General features: G+C 34.6%; 1 long non-coding RNA gene across 1 annotated transcript; it reads left to right on the forward strand.

Annotated features, from left to right (window-relative positions):
* Positions 1 to 14,056: 14,056 nt before the first annotated feature.
* Positions 14,057 to 17,977, forward strand: LOC124455573. Its single transcript, XR_006951910.1, has 2 exons — positions 14,057 to 14,101; positions 17,774 to 17,977. It is a non-coding gene; the product is annotated as an uncharacterized LOC124455573 (long non-coding RNA).
* Positions 17,978 to 20,009: the final 2,032 nt, after the last annotated feature.

Consider the following 20,009-nt stretch of genomic DNA (forward strand, 5'->3'; position numbering starts at 1 on the left):
GTAGAAGCCATAATTGAAAAAATTTGTACTATAGAGTGGAAAGGAACATTTTGTTACTGATCGCTGTGAAATCTACGTTTGAACTGATGTTGATATCGTGCGCTCTATCTCACATGACTTCCGAGAGACGTAGAGCAGTGACGAAATAGAATCTCATACATTTTCGTTTCTTCAAAATTATATCATATCAAATTAATTAAAATATAATTATGAGATATTATTTACTACAAAGACTAACGAGTGCTGGAGTGCAAAACGTACTTGTACAAACGTCGTAATATTTCATGTTGCAACATGCATGCCAACTTTTCAAACTTACGATAAAGTAACCATTCAACTTACGATAAAATAACAGAATTAATGACTCCAGTTCGAGACTGACTTTATTACCGTTATTAGCAATATTTGTAATGTAACAGATGTTCGCCACACATTTAAGCCCCACTTAACATTTAAATACGTAATAACAGAGCTGCATCGGGATGATTTGTCATCACAGGAACGTTTACAAACGTATTTCCATCAATATCAAGGAGAATGATTTTTGGTTCTAAATATCCATCATCAATATAATTATTGGAGACGTTTAAACTAAATATTCCTCATGAATTTTAAGTGTGCTTTGTTTCCACCTTTGATTTTCTTTGCCTGAAGAAATTGCGTCAGCTTGAATCAATACTTTTCCAAGGCTGAATCATTTTTCATTCCAGTGAATGGAAAATGTTTATAGCAATATGTGTTTTCCAAGTTTAAAAGTCCTCTTGTACCACTGTTACATTGTCTAGACTTGAGACACAATCACCAAACTCGATTTTCAAACCTGTTCAACTTTTACGACTTCGTTAATAAATTAATCATATCTTTATTTGAAAAGCGAATTCATACACTGGTTCACTGAACCAATTTAACAATTTTTGCACAGTCTGTACGAAGTGCTGGTTCACTAATCTCAAAATTTCAATCGAACAATGGGACTGTATTTTCACAATTACATTTAACACTTTGATAGGATATTTACAGTTGTTGTGCACGATTTTTACGTTACGGAACTCCAAGCGTTGGTTCTTCGTTAAGATTACGGAGAACCGCCAATCCTTAAACTGAGTTTTCGACCCAGCAAAGCAGTGAAACGTATAGCAAGCTCAAAAAGGTTTCTGGTAATGACGGAGAAAGCAAAGCTTTCACTGAAAGTTCACCGTAATAGATTTTTCGTCGCAATATTAGGCGAATCGCTGATTGGTGCAATCCACAGCGAGGATCAGGCGCTAGAAGAAGGTCAAGAGTTTCTCGTACAGTTTGAAGATGAGAGCAGGTTTATTGCCCGTGCTGCCTGAAGAGCGTATTAAGAAACCGCTTCAAGTTCGACTTATCCGTGAATCGGAAGAGATGGAGAAAGTTTGTGTTAACCTTCGGCCCTTTATGTTGTCGAAGCTCTGGGAGAGGAAGAAGACGTTCAATTTCAGATGATGGCTATTCATCGTAAAGAACTTATAGAGGCATTCCCTCGGCGTTCCGCATTTGAGATTCATGACGCGGATGTCGTCGATGATGACGTAGGATTTCGGTTCTATACTCGTATCCTCGATCGATTCAGGCATGACAGAATAATGCTTCAAGATCGTGTTAGGTTAAATAAATTGATCAGCGGAGGAGTTCGAAATGACGTACAGCCTTTTCGGACGAACGTTATCAAGAAGGCGTTTCATGAAGAAGCTCTTGCCCATATTGCTCTGACCCAAGAGCAAAACATTTTGCCCCCATTTGTTGAGTGAAGGCAGAAGCTTGTGAAACCAGTTTTTTTCGTAAAATTCAAGCCTGGAGATAGCGGGTATTTGCCACCACCAGTGCTAGTATCCCTCGCAATAACACTTAAAAGAAGAGGAGGCGCGGGCGCCTGTGATGGCGTCGGGACGACTGACCCGGAGGTGGGAAATAACAGCAGAAAATCCATTTCGGATAGATATGCACCGCTCTAAATGTTGATCGACTGGACAATGTGGGCACTCGTTGGGGTCGAGGACGGGGTGCAAAACTTGTGGCTGATGATTTCAACCAAGAAATGGCCTCGATTTTGCGTGATTCGCTGCTCTCTTGCCCGTTCTCTTTGCAGCATCCAGGAGCTTGCTCTTGAATTCATCCAAGGCACTATTCTTTGCTCGCCCAGTGGTCTTCCGTCGTTTCCCTGCTGTTCTAGGCGCTGCGCGCTTCGACGCCCCCGTCTTCCGTCTTGTTGTAGAAGTTGGCGCTGCGCGTGTTCTTCGAACTGTTCCCGTCGTCTTGCGAGGCTTTCCAGCCCTCGATCTTTTTGCACCGCCCTTCGTCCGCTTGCATGATGGCACATATTCCACGGGGTAGTCGTCGGAGGGGTGAGACATGTTGCCATTAAGAATACCAACGCCGAAGATACTGTCAATGACGTTGTCCGCCTGAGAGCTGAGCACACTGAGGGCGAAGGGGATAATGGCATTCTTCGCGTAAGGAGACATCCTGGTGGCGGCTCCCAACAGACTTTGCAGTAAAGCCAACCACACGCAGATCATGGTTGCCGTTTGCCGTTCGTGCTGGGGTGCCTTCATTTGGCTGGCGATCCGGTCTCCCGCCCCCTTTTCCATCAGCATGGTTAGCAGGCTCAACCCCGTAAACGCCCAAGGAAAGTCTCCACGCTGCATGAGCATTTGTGACTTGATCGGCTTGCTCATCGCTTTTGCAGCTCCGATGGCGACACATCGCCCCCACACGCCAAACATGCGTAGGAGGGGAAAAATCCGCCATATGGCGGTTTGTCGTCGCGAGTTCACCCCCACGCTAACGGCGGTTTGCGTCACGATGTCAACTCCGCGATAACGGCGGTTGTGCGTTTTCAAATCGCCACCTTCCATGTTGCTTCTTGTATTTAGCTTCTTGCTAGCATAATTACATTATAACGACAAAACTCCACACTTCAAATTGGCAATAACTCAGACGATGCTCCAGCTGATGCCTTTCTCTTTCGACATCTTGTACATATACTGATCGAGGCACAGAAGGTTCCTCTGATTGACGTGGTAGCGTCGGAGGGGAGCGCAAAGAACTGTCCGTCACTGCCGTGAACTTATAATCGATTGTGAGATTGCCTCACGCTTTTGCGTTGTCTGTGACAGGATCCAGATTGAGATTGATCAGGATCATAAATTAGTTGTTACAGTAGTCCTCGGCCGTGATGGGCACTTCCGTGCTGTGCGTCTTTTCGAAGAACTCTTTTACCAAGTAGTAGCCTCTCAGTTAGGAACTTTTATTGGGGTCGTAGAAGTGAGTGGCTCCTGCTTGGTTAGCTTCGCCCTCGCTGCACTGCCACGACAACTTAAGGGGGTTATCAAAGAGGTTCTGCCCGTTCACGATGGTGCAAAGCTGGCTTACGTTGGCGTGGATCATAGCCAATCGGTTACTGGAGTCGGCGGCCATCTCATTGTTGACCCTGAACAATATCAAGCGCCATCAATATTTGTCACCGTTTGAATCAGTAAAGTCGAACCTTGTCCATGTAGCTAGTGTAAGTATTTATTTAGCGATATAAAAGTTTTACTTTGTGGATATTTTTTGCAACTCAGAAATGCCTTAATAGAACAGCTTCAAAATATCATTCACTTGCGAAAAAACTTTGTATATCTTTTATCCTTCCACGCATCTTAAATGCAAATGGGTGTAAGCAAACAGTAAAATACTACAAATATATAAAACATAAAATGTAAATTAGTAAAGATTTTTCTGTCTATAAAGAGTCCTATATTCTTGCAAAATAATTATTACCGATTCGTTGATATTATTATTAAGAAATAAAGCCGTAGCTAGAGCTATATGCTTCACAAAACTCAGTGGTTTTCCAAGTAAAAAACCTCCGTTTTTTTTTTATAACTGCAATAAAGTTTTGAAAAAGCAACAACGACATCAGACCTTCTCGTGCCAAACCAGTACACGGTCAAACTTCGAACTCATTCTTGAATTAAGTCGCACTGTATATTAGTACACACTTACTAAAGCTTACTATTGACGCTTGAACATCACATTAAACACTTCTTAAAAAATGTATAATTAACACATAAAATATGCTGAGCTAACTGCATCAAAATAGCAGGGTGGGAATAAACAAAGTTATACCATATTATCATTTTCTTTTCCACCAGTACAAGAATCAAAGACCAAAAAGGAATGATGGCGAATAATGTTTACCAATGTAGATTTTCGAATATTTTAGTTTCGCGACTTTTTTAATAGTAAAAAATATACGTCATGGGTAGAACAAGTTATTCAATTCAATTTGACACCAAAATGTTTCCTATGGCAATGAAATATTGGCGTTTGTGTCCTATTAAAAACTCTCTGTGCAAGAATCTAATTTTCATATCGTTGCACAAATTATCGGCCATCACTTTTGTGATACATAAAGAAGCTATATAACCAGTCTATTATCAGACCAGAGAGATAACGGTTATTTATAATTGTTTCAGAATTGTCAAAGCAGGCAATCGACGTTAAACATTAAAAATTAAAATAACATGAATAAAAACGAAGTAAACCTATATTATGTATTTATTTATAACGAAAAGTACATGAACTTTGATAATTTTTTTTAGCGGTGTTAATGTCAGAAAGATAATGAGTTTCATTTTCAAATATTTTAAATTCAAAAAAGACACACAAAAGCAAAATGAAGCTGAGATATCAAACGAACTTGGCATGGAGTATTACAAAATTGGACAATACGAAAAAGCTATAAAATGTTTTGAGAAATGTCTCGAAATTCAAAAAACTTTACTAGGTCCTGAACATGTTGATTTAGCTACGACTTTGAACTCTCTTGGCAATGTGCATTATCGTATTAAAGAATATGACAAAGCAAGAGAATTTCATGAAAAAGCGTTGGAAATTCGACAAAAATCACTTGGTCCTGAACATGTTGATGTAGCTACGATTTTAAGCTCTCTTGGTATTCTTCATTATAATACCAACAAATATGCCGAAGCCAAAGAGTGTTATAAAAAAGCGTTGGAAATTCGAAAAAAATCACTTGGTCCTGAACATGTTGATGTAGCTACGACGTTAAACAATCTTGGTAATGTGTATTATGACACATTTCCAAAGCCAAAGTGTTATAAAAAAGCGTTGGAAATTCGACAAAAATCACTAGACCCTGAACATATTGATGTAGCTAGGACTTTTTATGATCTTGGTAACGTGTACCATTATATTAAAAAATATGACAAAGCAAGAGAATTTTACGAAAAAGCGTTGGAAATTAAACAAAAATCACTTAGTTCTGAACATGTTGATGTAGCTAAGACTTTGAACTCTCTTGGCAATGTGTATTATCGTATCAAAGAATATGACAAAGCAAGAGAATTTCATGAAAAAGCGTTGGAAATTCGACAAAAATCACTAGATCCTGAACATCTTGATGTAGCTAGGACTTTTCATGATCTTGGTAACGTGTACCATTATACTAAAGAATATGACAAAGCTAGAGAATTTTACGAAAAAGCGTTGGAAATTAAACAAAAATCACTTGGTCCTAAACATGTTGATGTAGCTACGACTTTAAGCTCTCTTGGTAATATGTATTATGAGACTAACAAACATGCCAAAGCCAAAGAGTGTTATGAAAAAGCGTTGGAAATTCGAAAAAAATCACTTGGTCCTGAACATGTTGATGTAGCTACGACGTTAAACAATCTTGGTAATGTGTATTATGACACCAACAAACATTCCAAAGCCAAAGAGTGTTATAAAAAAGCGTTGGAAATTCGACAAAAATCACTAGACCCTGAACATATTGATGTAGCTAGGACTTTTTATGATCTTGGTAACGTGTACCATTATATTAAAAAATATGACAAAGCAAGAGAATTTTACGAAAAAGCATTGGAAATTGAACAAAAATCACTTGGTTCTGAACATGTTGATGTAACTAAGACTTTGAACTCTCTTGGCAATGTGTATTATCGTATCAAAGAATATGACAAAGCAAGAGAATTTCATGAAAAAGCGTTGGAAATTCGACAAAAATCACTAGATCCTGAACATCTTGATGTAGCTAGGACTTTTCATGATCTTGGTAACGTGTACCATTATACTAAAGAATATGACAAAGCTAGAGAATTTTACGAAAAAGCGTTGGAAATTAAACAAAAATCACTTGGTCCTAAACATGTTGATGTAGCTACGACTTTAAGCTCTCTTGGTAATGTGTATTATGAGACTAACAAACATGCCAAAGCCAAAGAGTGTTATGAAAAAGCGTTGGAAATTCGACATAAATCACTTGGTCCTGAACATGTTGATGTAGCTACGACTTTAAGCTCTCTTGGTAATGTGTATTATGGGACCAACAAATATGCCAAAGCCAAAGAGTGTTATGAAAAAGCGTTGGAAATTCGACAAAAATCACTTGGTCCAGAACATGTTGATGTAGCTACGACTTTAAACTATATTGGTAATTTGTATCATTCTACTAAAGAAAATGTCAAAGCAAAAGAATTTTATGAAAGAGGGCAGGCAATCCAAAAAAAATCAGTTTCTTCGGATCATGTTGTTGTTACTAAATCTTCGAACAATATTGGTATGCTATTTTTTATTTTTGTATAGTATAGCATATATAAGCGTTTTTTAGTGTAACTTATGAGGTGTTTGAAATTTCACACTAAATTTTTTAAGTCTCTTGTATTATGTTTGGCTAGATCTGAACAGAAAAAAACAATTGGATGAATATTCATAAAATTAGTTAAAAATGTGTTTTTAGTGAAATTAGGATATATTTTGAGTAATGATCCTATTATAGGCCGTTTTTCCATCCTAAGCATATATTTAGTTAATTTCTCTTATATATAATCCATTTGTAGTGCTATTTTTAAATGGATAAAAAAGATTTGTTTCTTAAAGTTAGATGCAAATCAAGTACAATGTAATGCACTTTAATATATTTTTAGGAGCAAAAATATTTTAAATCTCTTTTAACATATAAATAGAACTAAACTAAATTAAACTACTAAGAAACAACGACACATGGAATTAAAATTTGTTTTTGGTAAACTTTTCCTTATTTTCTTTCTATCTTATGCTTTATTATGTGGTTTGCAATTTAGGCCAAGAAACTACTGAGAACCTTTTCCTCCTTAATCTTTCTAAACCGATATGCTTGAATAAAATTTGTTTGACATTGCCTTGGTTCAACAATTTTACTTTATTTAAGTATCTGCTTTTTAATTAATATAAACGTATGCTTTAAAAAAATCTCAAGTTCTCTATTTAAAATTTTCTTGTTTTTTACCATAGCTACAAGGCTGGGGCAAGCGTATATTTATTTTTATTGCAAATATATATTGTTTGTTTTATATATGACGAGTTAAAAAATTTTCTACTAATTCCTTTTAACTATTGTTCGTAAAAATTAGAAAAATTAAAAAAACTTAAGTAAAAATTAGGACATAAATAAAGTTCTACATTTTTGAATATTTTGAATATTTTAGGAAAAATACCAGATTTGCAATATTGGATTTTAAAAAATTTCTTTATTACTTTAAAATCCTAGATTGATATATATCTTTGTTCTTGGAAAGAACGTGCAGCTAAATTCTAATAATTTACTTAAAGAATTGATTCTTGGTTTTCTTCTTTTTATTTAATTTAGTAAACTTTATAAACTCCAGTTAACTCAGTCTTCGCCTAGAAACATATTTATTATAAAAAGAAACTTTCTATTTTACGCTATGGTTTACTTGCTCTAATTTCATATCTTTTTCAAAGAAATAAGTCTGATTATACTGCTGATGCTGAATCCCCTTCAAATTTCCCCGTTCATAAGGAGAAAAAAGAAGGTATGCTTATGATATTAGAAGGTAATTTACAAAATTTAGAACTTTAGTACATGAACTCTTCAATAGTCAGAAAGAGGAGAAATCGTGAAAATACTTGGAATCTAGATCAAGTTGATTCCATTGATTCTTCAAATATTCTTTAACTTTTGGTTATAAATATTGTTCATTGTTATAAAACTAAGCGGTTAGAACATTTTGCAATCACAGATAACGCGAAACATTGCAAATTTTGGTGTTATTTTTAGATTGTAGTATTTTAAATAACACATGTTACTTTTGTGACATTAAGATACTTTAAAAAACCAGCATTGATTGTAAAAAATTTTATACACAAAACCTCTAACGTAAAGCACATCCAGGTGTCTCCTTTTCTTTATTCCTATCCAAAAAGAGATACAGTTCACTAAGGGAAAAACATGGAAAAGAAAAACGAAAGTTAGTTAAATTTTATTCTTAATTGACAATTTTAATATCACAACTATTTTAAATCAAATTTGAAAATACTCATTTTGTCTACATAGATAACCTATCCCACAAAATGTGTAGACGTCATTTCCTGTTGAATGTTACTTCCGCTTATAATATATATATATAGAGGACATAAATGGCATTTCAAACACAAATTCCATTGCCAGAAAAATTAGAATCGAAAAAGCCCGAAGATTGGAAGCGATGGGTTGAACGATTCGAATGTTATCGCATCGCAGCTGGCTTGGACGAAAAAGATGATAAAGTACAAATCAATACTTTGGTATATGCTTTGGGAGGCAATACCGATGATCTATTAAAAAGCTTTCAAATAAGCGAAAGAGTTACGGTGTACGGAAATGTTGTAGAACGATTTGCATCGCCATTTGTTGGTCGATCGAACACAATTTTCGAGCGTGCTCGGTTCAATAAACGAATACAGGGTGAAAAAGAATCAGTCGTCAACTTTGTGGAAGATTTTTACAAACTGGCGGAAACTTGCTAATTTGGAACACTGAAAGACGAGTTGATACGAGACAGAATTGTCGTCGGTATACAAAATGCAAACCTTTCACAAAGGCTAATGCAAAATGATAAATTAACATTGGAGAGAGCTATTAGGGAGGTGAAATCATCGGAGCTTGTCAAGCACCATCACGATATTCTAAAAGGAGACAGTGAAAATGGGCTGATTGGTCACGTAAGAACAAATCGACAAAAAGGTAATGATACGACACAAAAATAGAAGTTAAAAGGGAATAAGAATAGGAGTCCCAATCAACATTCGAGCAAGGAAAACGGTCAATGTTCTCCATGTAGAAGATCAACTATTCACAAAAGAGAGGATTGCCCAGCAAACAATAAAACTTGTTTAAAGTGTAATAAACAAGGGCATTTTGCAGTGGTATGCAGAAGTAACTCAAGCGCGAAAATTCAATCAGTTGATGACAAAAGCACGGAATCCCCAGGAGATTTTTTTCTTGGGACAATTAACGATATAGAAAATGAGCGAAATTGGGCAATCGACTAATTATTAGGAAAGTCTACAGTGAAATTTAAGATTGATACGGGCGCTAATGTGACGGTGATTCCAGAACCGGTGTTTATGCAAACAGGCATAACTCGGATGCAATCAACTAATAAAGAATTGTTCGGGCCAAATGAAGCAAAGCTGTCAGTAACGGGAAAAATTCGAGCAACATTGAGAACTGCTACTTCAAAAACAACAGAGAAAGACATTTATATTGTGAAAAATTTGAAAGAGCCATTTTTGGGACGTCCAGCTATCAATGCCTTTAATCTAATAGCAACAGTCGAAGCGATTCAGTCAAATGATGCAAGTGATATGGAAGAAGAAATAAAGGCTACTTATCCAAACTTGTTTATAGGTCTGGGTGAATTAGACGGAGTATACAACATTAAGTTAAAACCTGGTGTTATCCCATTTGCGTTAACCACACCTAGAAAAATACCTTTAACGATGACAAAGAAAGTTCATGATGAATTGACGCGCATGGAAAAACTTGGCGTTATTTCAAAGGTTAAAATTCCTACCGATTGGTGCGCTGGTATGGTTGTGGTTCCAAAAGCAGATGGTAAAATAAGGATCTGTGTTGATTTCCCAAAGTTAAATGAGTGGGACTTGCGAGAAATTTATCCACTTCCGAAGATCAAAAATCTTTTGGCAGAAATAAGAGGATCAAAATATTTTTCGAAGCTAGAGTGTAACTCTGGTTTCTGGCAAGAAAAACTAGAACAAAACTCTCGTTTGTTAAGTACATTTATTACTTTGTTCAGAAGATTCTGTTTCAATAGAATGCCTTTCGGTATTAAATCTGCACCTGAGCATTTTCAGAAAAGGATGAAACAGATGCTGGAGAAACAAGATGGTCTAGTAAGCATAATTGACGACGTACTAGCTCATGGAAAGACGAAGAATGAGCACGACAGTAGACTGAAAGCTTTGCTGAAAAAATGTGACAATGCTGGAGTAACACTAAATCCTGAGAAGTGTGAGTTTGCTAAGAAGATGGTAAAGTTTGCAGGTAATATAGTGAGTGAAGCTGGAATTCAAGTAGACCCAGAAAAGATTGAAGCAGTACAAGGTATGGAAGTGCCACAAAATGTGAGTGATGTGGGAAGATTTTTGGGAATGTTTAATCAATTGGGAAAATTCATTCCAAATTTGTCCGAAAAAAAAATCCTATTAGTGATCTGTTGAGTACAAAGAATGAATTTCAGTGGGTAGGTGCTCAACAAAAAGCTTTTGAAGAGAGGAAAACTGAATTAAGTTCTGTACCAGTTTTAGCCTATTATGACCCAACGAAGCGAACTGTTTTGCCAGCCGACGCATCGTCGTATGGTATAGGAGCAGTTCTTTGGCAATTAAATAAGAAAGGAGAAAAGGAACCAGTTGCTTATGCGTCAATATCAATGACAACTACCGAAGAACGATATGCTCAGATTGAAAATGAAGCGTTGGCAACAACTTGGGCTTGTGAGAAATTTAATGATTATATTTTAGGAATGGATTTTGTGATAGAAACTGATCATAAACCCTTTGTTCCTCTGCTTGGCTCAAAGATATTAGACCAACTTCCTCCAAGAATATTGAGATTCAAGATGAGGCTGATGAAATATTCGTTTGGTAATCGTCACATACCAGGAAAAGAGTTGGTTGCAGCGGATGTATTGTTTCGAGCTCCTATTATGAAACAACCTACAAAATCTGATAACAATTTATCCCAAGAGTTGAACATTTATGTTGCACAGACTGTTCAAAACATACCAGCTAGTGAGAGAAGGCTAGAAGAAATTCGCCGACACCAACAAGAACATCCGATTTGTACGAAACTTGTTGAATTTTGTTCGGAAGGTTGGCCGGACCGAAATCGAATTACTAGTATCTTGTTACCTTATTACTTTAAAAGAGCAACAATAACAATGCAGAAATGAATGTTAATGAAAGACTCCCGCTTGATAATTCCATCATCGCTACGTTTATATATTCTAGAAAAGATTCATGCTGGCCATCAAGGCATCCGTAAGTGTCGTGAAAGAGCAAGAGAATCTGTTTGGTGGCCTGGACTAAGTAAGCACATTGAAAACATGGTTACTGATTGTTCCATTTGTTGTAAATACAGAGAAAATCATGCAGAGCCCTTACTAACAACGTGTTTTTCTCAACGACCGTGGCAGAAAGTTGCTACAGACTTGTTTGAACATAGCGAAAAAAATTATGTGCTTGTAGTAGATTATTATTCGAGATATTTTAAAATTGCTCCTTTGAAAAAAAGCACAACTGCAGAAGATGTTATCAATCATATAAAATCCATATTTTCTCGTCATGGTATACCAGAAACAGTTGTGTCGGATAATGGTCCACAGTATGCTGCAGCTGTTTTTTCCAAATTTGCTGAAGAATGGGGATTTACACATTTAACAAGTAGTCCTCGCTATCCTCAAAGTAATGGAGAAACAGAAAGAGCTGTAAAAACTGCAAAGAACTTAATCATAAAATCCGAAGATCCTTATTCAGGTTTACTTGCATACAGATCATCACCATTGCAGAACGGGTACTCACCAGCAGAATTATTAATGGGAAGGAAATTACGTTCTAATCTACCAGTAATATCCGAAAAGTTAACTCCAAAGCTTGCTGATACGGCAAAATTGAGAAGGGACGAAAAAAGTTACAAACGACGTCAAGCAGAAAACTTTAATTGTCGTCACAGAGCTTCAAGTCCTTCCAGACTTGAGTAATGATAAAAAGGTTTGGGTAAAAGATATAAAATCACCAGCTGTAGTTGTGGGAAAAACTGATAAACCAATATCATATATAGTCAGGACGGAGCAGTCTGTTTTAAGAAGAAATAGAAAACATCTTATCCCTGATCCTGAAAATCTGAGGGAAAACAGTGAGTTGAACGAAAGAAGAAAGCTGAGTTTCAGTGATAAGAATAAAGTAAACGAATCTTCAAGTACTTTGGACAATGAACTGGATTCGAAGGTAATTCGAACCCGTCCAGGAAGAATTAGTAAACTCCCAAATAGATTGAACTTAGAAAACTTTTGAAAGATACTTTTTGTATAGTTATATAGGTATAAATATTTATTATTAATTAGTTATTCTTTATATTATTTAATAAGAGAAGATGTGTAGACGTCACTTCCTGTTGAATATTACTTCCGCTTATAATGTATATATATAGAGGACATTTAGATAGGAGAGAGATTTAATAAAAACTCTACAGTTTTTATATATATCAATAGGACTGGGCAAATAATTTTTTTTATTTTCTTTATGAAATAACGTTTTAAGAAGAATATAAAGACAATAAATTCCGCAATAACCACGCAACTTTTTCAAGAATTTTTGGAGACTAAAACTCTCGTGCAACAAAGGGTTTTATAGACACGGTTTTTTCGAGCATTGCACTAATCAGCACCCGTGTTTTGAAAAGTCTTTTTCAAACAATATGAGTTTAGTGTCATGCCGCCATTTTGAAAGATTCTCGAACACAGTTTGTAAAAAAATTTTAATGTTTCTGAATTCTTATTTTTTGATGAAATCTTGAAAAGTAGTCAGTTAACGCATTACTTTAATCCTTTAACCTTCATTTAATTTCTTTTTACTGAAATGGGAGTAAACCCCTAAATAGATTGAACTTAGAAAACTTTCGAAAGATACTTTTTGTATATTTATATAGGTATAAATATTTATTACAATTAGTTTTTATATTACTTAAAAAGGGAAGATGTGTAGACGTCACTTCCTGTTGAATATTACTTCCGCTTATAATGTATATATTAAGAGGACATTTACATAGGAAGGTCACTTAATAAAAACTCTACAACAACAGACAAAAACTCTCATATCTACCTACACCTTCTTAAATCTCACTCATCTAAAACAAACTATTCACCCTCTTGCTTCAAAATTATCGACACTGCCAGCACCTCATTCACCCTTAAAATCAAAGAAGCACTCCACATTAACAAAACTAACCCTGACCTCAATGTTCAAGTTTTTAAATTCAATACAATATTTGGTTTATAATACGCTCGGACGCTCTCCATTCATTTATCTTATTTCCTTTTTATTGTTGTAATTTATGTATCATATCATATTATATAAACCTTGTATCACTTATTATATTACTCATACTGAAGATGACATCATAAGATGTCGAAACATGTCTATTTTCAAAAGAACTTGTGGTGTATATTAAATGCGTATGCAGTTTAAATGATGCAAAAAAATACGAATCAATTTTACCGTAGCAAAACGCACTTTGATAAAATTTCCAAAGTAGATCACGCTAATTTGGTGCTAGCATTTTGACACATTACTACTGAAAGCACTATGATATTGTTATCCATAGTTGTATTAAAATCAACACGACACACCTTTGATGTATTTTACCAAGTCTCATGCTATGTATATTTATATAGTTGATGTAGGATGTCCAACATTTTCTTCAAAAGTAAAAAATGCTATTAACTTGCTTTTAAATGTGTATTTTTTGCAGAAATTAACCAAATTCTGCTAGAGATTGCCCAAGAAATTCCCGATATATGGAAGAATTTGGCAATATTTCTGAATGTCAGAGATGCGAGAATAAAAGAAATTGAACTAGAAAATCGTAAAGTGATCTGGCAAGGGTTTGAAATGCTAAAGTTTTGGTTTGAATCACGAGAAAATAAGCAGTTGTTGTACGAAGAACTTGCCGCCGCTTTACGCAAGATCGAGAAAAATAATTTGGCTGAAGACGTTCTTCATAAAGGTAAAAATGTTCCTAAATATTGTTAAACTGAAATTAAAAAGTCATTTGTCAATTTTTTAAAATTGCCATTTTTATGTAAATCTCAGAAGCCAACACTGGATTGGTTTTATTGATTTACGCTTTAATAATATACATGAAAAAATTTCTAAGTTCTCATTGGTTAATTAAGAGCAGTGCAATTTATTGTGAATACCAGTGGAAAAATATAAGAAACACGGTGCAGGGAAAGGGAAATGGAGTGCAATTTTTTTAAAAAAATTTGCTCCTGATTGGTTAATCAAACAAAGAAGTGATCTAAGAGACAATCAAAATAAAACATTTCAAATGCGTTCCAACGTTCCTCTAACGTTGACTCAACGTCGGGACAAAGTTGGGTGAACGTTTTTTTGTGAACTCGTAGGAACGTGGTGGCGACGTTAGGATGAACGTTGGGATGTAACGTATTTCAACTTAAACCCGACGTTTATACAACGTTCATACAACGTTTATCCGACGTTCATACAACGTTTACCTGACGTTTATCCGACGTTCATTTAACAGACAATTAATGATGCATTGTTTGTGAAATCATAAAACAGCCTTTTCAAAGATACGAACTAAAGTTTAATTTCCATATAATCAAGTTATAATTCATGTACTTTGCTGTGCGTGTTTTAATATACATATTTACAAAAATGCTAATTAAGCCGATTCCAATAAGTTGCCTTTTCGGACCTGCAAGAAAATAACATATATGATTATTAGAAAATGTTAGTCTATATATCATTTTTATTTGTCTTACCACCTACAACAACATTGACATATTTATCTGTAAGAGATGCCACTTAAATGGAAAACTGAATCGTCTGCTATATGCATATCTTCTTAATCTAATTTATATAAACATATGGATCATAATATTTCTTAGTTTATTCATTTAAAAGCAATCGAATAAATCCACTTATATGAATGCCACTACGTACGTAAGTCGGATATAAGAAACTACCTTGCGCTACATCGCCATCTCATACGCACGAGAAACAAAACAAGTGAACAAAACTTTAATCGTTACGACACCTTTTTCACATTTAAGCAACACTTGCTTTTTTATATAAATCATAAAACAATTATTGAATTGGTTTTTACGTAATATAAAGAATTATCAAGGCATCAATGTGTTTTATCTGCCTCAGCATTGGTAGATTAAACAAACCTTGGCCTTCATAAGTCTTAATTCATATACTACTTCATTCAATAATTGCTTAATATCACGCTAAACAAATTGTATATAATAAATCTAATCATGCAGTTTGAGTTAACAAAATTCAAAACTTGCACAAATGTAATACCTGCACTAAAATGAAAGTTTCTAAAGGTACGCATTATGTATATGTGTCCATTCCTTTTTGTTTTACTTATAACTGAAAGACAATGAAAGACACATGCTCACTTTCATTAAGTGCACATGCCAATAATGTTGTTGTGTAATTTTCTCAACTTACACAGACAAGAAAATACAAATATTTGTATTTTCTTGTCAAGGCAAAGACGGCAGGTTCTGGGCAAAGACGGCAGGTTCTTAGAAAGAAAGGCTACTTATCCTGAAAGGACGTAAAAAGAACATTTTAAATAAACGTTCCGATATGTTTAGTGCATGCCGTCATGTAACTTAACACCTTTTAGTCGATGTATATAGTCAGCAAATAATATATAATCTGTCAGTTGCCTGAAGATCGCCCTACGGCGTGAAACTCCAGTAGCGACAGCAAACAATTGTCCATTTTATTTTAGTTCATTTTAAATATATATATATATATATATATATATATATATATATATATATATATATATATATATATATATTATTATGGATAATATTCCTGGATAAAAGAGCGCTCAATATTCTATATATTAGAAGAGCGTAAGATAAAATGAACTAAAATAAAATGGACAATTGTTTGCTGTCTCTACGCCGTAGGGCGATCTTCAGGCAACTGACAGATAATATTTTATTTGCTGACTATATACATCGACTAAAAGTTAAGTTACATGACGGCATGCACTAAACATATCGGAACGTTTATTTAAAATGTTCTTTTACGTCCTTTCAGGATAAGTAGCCTTTCTTCAAGGCAAAGACGTTCTTTGGTTTTGTTCGGAGGTGGAAGTTGTTTGATGAAGTCCCATTTAATGTTGTAGTTACGTTTGTTTTCTTTCAGTGTCCACGTGTATTTAGAAAGTTCTGTCTCGTTGCGGTATTTAATGTTCGTAATTGATTTAATGTGGTTTCGATATCGTGTCTTAAAAGCGCATGCAGTAACACCTATGTAAGTTTTGTTTCGTTGTTGTCAGTCGTTGTCACGTCGGCTTTGTAAATCACGTTGGGTTTCAGGCAATTGCCATTTGTCGGGCATAGATGTTTCTGTCTGCAGTTACATTTCTTTGGTGGGTTGTTCTTGTTCTGGGTTGTGTCTGGGTTAAGTCTTTTAAAATAGTCTTGTTGTGTCTGGTTATGAAAGTTTTCATGTTTTCGCCGCAGCTGTAGCTTACGCGTATTGTGTGTCGGTTGAATATCTTGGAGAGTATAGTATTTGGTGGGAAATGTTTGTCGATAAGTTGTAGGAAGTCATGGGCGATGTGAGTTTTACGTTTTGCTGTATGGTGGGTTAAACCAAGTGACGTTACGTTTTCTGTTGTACGTGGTGTTTACATTGATGTTTGATGGATTAAAGGTGAGTTGGGTGGTGAAGTTGCTTTGTTTAAGAGCTTGGTTGTAAATTGGTGCGGCATTTTCGAAGGTGTCTTTGTCAGATGAGAGTGTGTTAATTCGGTTGTTGATGGATGTGGGTAGTTGGCGTAATACTGATGGTGGGTGGTTGGAAGATCTGTGAATGTAGAGGGCTCGTCGTTGGGTTTTCTATATGGTTTGTAGGTGTCGTTGCTAAGGTCAAATGTTACGTCAAGGAAGTTTGTCCGTTCATGGTTTGTCATCGCTGTGATTTTTAGTCCAAGCTCGTCAAATAGGTGTGAGAGGGTTTTTCTTTCTTTGTCGCAGAGTCTTCCAGATTTCGTATTTATGACTGCAAGGCCATCGTCACGGTATAAGCCGACGTTGCTTCCGTACCGCTGCTGTAGTCGGTCGAGTAAGAATAGCCCTACAAGCTCGCAAACTTCCGCTCCATCATAGCTGCCCATGGTTACATCAAACGTGTTGGTAGCGTTGCGTTTGGACCATGATTTGTTTTGGTGGAAAAGAAGTGATTTTCTTGCGTGTTTTATAATGGTGTGGTCTTTTTCTGTGATTGTTGTGTATTGTTTTGCCCACGCTAGGCATTTGTCCAGTAGGTGTTCGGTGATCGATGGGTAAAAGTCAACTATGTCGAATGATATGAATGATTTTCTTTGTTTTTCGGTGATGGATATGAAAATATACGTCATGGGTAGAAGGAGTAATTCAATTGAATTTGACATCAAAATGCTTTCTGTGGCCAAGAAATATTGCCGTTTGTGTCCTATTTAAAACAGTCCATGCAAAAGTCTAATTTGTCGCATCCTTGAACTTATAATCGGGCTTCACTTTTGTGATACCTATAGAAGCTATATAACCAGACTATTATCAGATCAGAGGGTTAACTGAGTCAATGGGTCCAGTTTTTGTCAATTAAGCTTATTTGTCTTTATGTCTTGATGTAGCTACGACTTTGAACAATCTTGGTAATGTGTATTATGATACCAACAAATTAGTCAAAGCCAAAGAGGATGATGAAAAAGCGTTGGAAATTCAACAAAAATCACTTGGTCCTGAACATGTTGATGTAGCTACGACTTTAAACGATCTTGGCAATGTGTATTATAATATCAACAAATATGCCAAAGCCAAAGAGTGTTATGAAAAAGCGTTGGAAATTCAACAAAAAGCACTTGGTCCTGAACATGTTGATGTAGCTACGACATTAAAATATCTTGGTAATGTGTTTCATTCTATAAAAGAAAATGACAAACAAAAGAATTTTATAAGAAAGCGCAGGCAATTCGAAAAAAAATCATTTGCTTTGGATCATGTTGTTTTTAATGAATCTTTGAACAGTATTGGTTTGTTCATCTTTATTTTTGTATATTATTGCACATATCAGCGTTTTAAAGTGTAACTTTTGAAGTGTTTGAAATTTCATACGAAATTTTTTTAGTCTTTATTGTTTACAATTCATGACTTCTTTTTCTATTATGTTTGGCTCGATCTGAACAGAAAAAAAACAATTTCAGGAATATTGATAAAATTAGTTAAAGCTGTTTCTTGTAAAATTGGAATTGGATTTACTTCGAGTAATGATCTTATTTTAGGACGTTTAACCATCCTGGGCATTTATCTAGTCAAATTCTCTTATATATAGTCCTTTTGTAGAGCTATCTTAAAGTAGATAAGAAAGATTAGCAAATTGAGAACAATGTAATGCACTTCAATATATATTTGGGAGCAAAATTATTTTAAATCTCTTTTAACATATAAATAAAACTAAACTCAATTAAACTACTAAGAACCAAAGACAATTGCAACTAAAATTTGTTTTTGGTAAACTTTTCCTTGTTTTCTTTTTGTCTTATGTTTTACTATGTGGTTTGCAATTTAGGGCTAGAAACTACTGAGAGCCTTTTCCTCCTAATTGTTTCCAAACTGATATGCCTAAATACAATTTTTTTGACTTTGCTTAGGTTCAACTATTTTACTTTTTTAAGTATCTGCTTTTTACTTAATATAAACGTATGCTTTAAAAAATCTCAAGTACTTTATTTAAAATTGTTCTTGCTTTTTATCATAGCTACAAGGCTGGGGCTGGTTATATTTATTACAAATACATTTTGTTTGTTCTATATATGACGAGTTAAAAAACTTTCTACTACTTGCTTCTAACTTTTGTTCGTATAAATTAGAAAACTAAAAAAACTTAAGTAAAAATTAGGACATAAATAAAGTTTTACATTTTTCAGTTTTTTAGTTTTGAATGTTTAAAGAAAAATACAAGTTTTACAATACTTGGATTCTAAAAAATTTCTTTATTACTTTAAAAAGCTAGATTAAAATCCGAGATTAATAAATATCTTTGTTCTTCGAAAGAACGTTTAGCTCAATTCTAGTAATTTTCTTGAAGAACTGAATTCTTGGTTTTTTCTTTTTTATTTAATCTAGTAAACTTTATAAACTCAAATTAATCCAGTCTTTCTCTAGAAACATATTTATTATAAAAAGCATCCTTCTATTTTACGCTATTGTTCACTTGCTCTACTTTTATATATTTTTCAAAGAAATAAAGTCTGATGATACTGCTCATGCTAAATTCCCTTCAAATTTACACGTTTATACGGAGAAAATAGAAGGTATGCTTATTATACTAGAAGGTAAATACACAAAATTTAGAGCTTTATTAGAGGAACTCTTTAATAGTCAAAAAGAGGGGAAATTTTTAAAATACTTGGAATCTAGATCAAGTTGAGTTTATTGGTTCTTCAAATATTCTTTAACTTTTGTTTATAAATATTGTTCCTTTTTTATTAAACTAAGTGGACAGAACATTTTGCAATTACAGATAACGCGAAACGTTGCAAATTTTGGTGTTATTTTTATGTTGTAGTATTTCAAATAACACATGTTACTTTAGTGACATTAAGATACTTTAAAAAACCAGCATTGATTATAACAAATTTTATAAACAAAACCTCAAACATAAAGCCCATCCAGGTGTCTCAATTTTCTATATTCCTTCCCCAAAAAAATACAGTTCTATAAGGAAAAATATGAAAGTTGTTGTTGTATTACATAGATATATGAAAAGGCATGTTGTACCTTTGCTTATCATGATGAAGAATAGTAGAATTAAAATCTATATTTACATGTAGCTACCGACAGATTCAAAAATGTTTCAAATAAGGTTTT

Source organism: Xenia sp. Carnegie-2017, unplaced genomic scaffold (genome assembly GCF_021976095.1).
Source record: "Xenia sp. Carnegie-2017 unplaced genomic scaffold, XeniaSp_v1 HiC_scaffold_4, whole genome shotgun sequence".
Classification (NCBI taxonomy): Eukaryota; Metazoa; Cnidaria; class Anthozoa; order Malacalcyonacea; family Xeniidae; genus Xenia; species Xenia sp. Carnegie-2017.